Genomic DNA, 815 nt, shown 5'->3' on the forward strand with positions numbered 1-815 from the left:
GAATGAATGAAATTAAATAATTGAATTGATTTAATTGAATAAATTGATTGATTGATTGAGCAAAAGGTGGTCTCAAGAAAGAAGCTTTGATATCTTTGTGAGATATTATCAGTGTGAAGACAACCTTGGGAAATTGAGCAGGATGGGGAGTCTATATATAGATATATATATATGTGGTTACCATTGTGTGATTTTCCCTTCGACAGAGCAAGATACCTGTGGATTCACCCATTTCATCCTGACCCATTTGGCTCATCTACTGATCTGTGAGATTGGGTTGTGCAAAAGCCACAGGTGAGAGAGATTCTCTGGAAATCACCGTTTGAACAGGTGGAGAGATCCTTCCTGGAGGTACGAGTGAAGCGTTAGAGGAACAAGCTACAATACATCCAACGCTACTTTGATAAAAGGTGGAACAAACTCCAGTAGATTTTATTTACAGTACATATAGTACAGGTGTGTACAGGTGCATTCCAAAGCACAGATCCTAGTAATCTACCTGGTACATTGAGTGAATATTGAGTGTTATTCACATACAGGCAGAATGGGAAATGGAGCCTGCAAGAATACACAAGGACAACCAGAGATTCCACAAAAAGGTACTTGTACACATCATATGTACGACCGTTATGGTGCCGAAGCTATAAGGCAGGTCGAGAATTGGTATTTGTGGACAAAGGGACATGATGAGGAGTTTCCAAGAGATGGTACATTTGAGCAAAGTCCATTGGAAAGATTGGGACAAAGATTGAAAGCCAGGAAGAGACAGAATCTAACGGTAGACTGGCTTGCATTCCATCTTTGGGATGGTGAAT

Source organism: Myxine glutinosa, chromosome 5 (assembly GCF_964187855.1).
Source record: "Myxine glutinosa chromosome 5, kmMyxGlut1.1, whole genome shotgun sequence".
Classification (NCBI taxonomy): Eukaryota; Metazoa; Chordata; class Myxini; order Myxiniformes; family Myxinidae; genus Myxine; species Myxine glutinosa.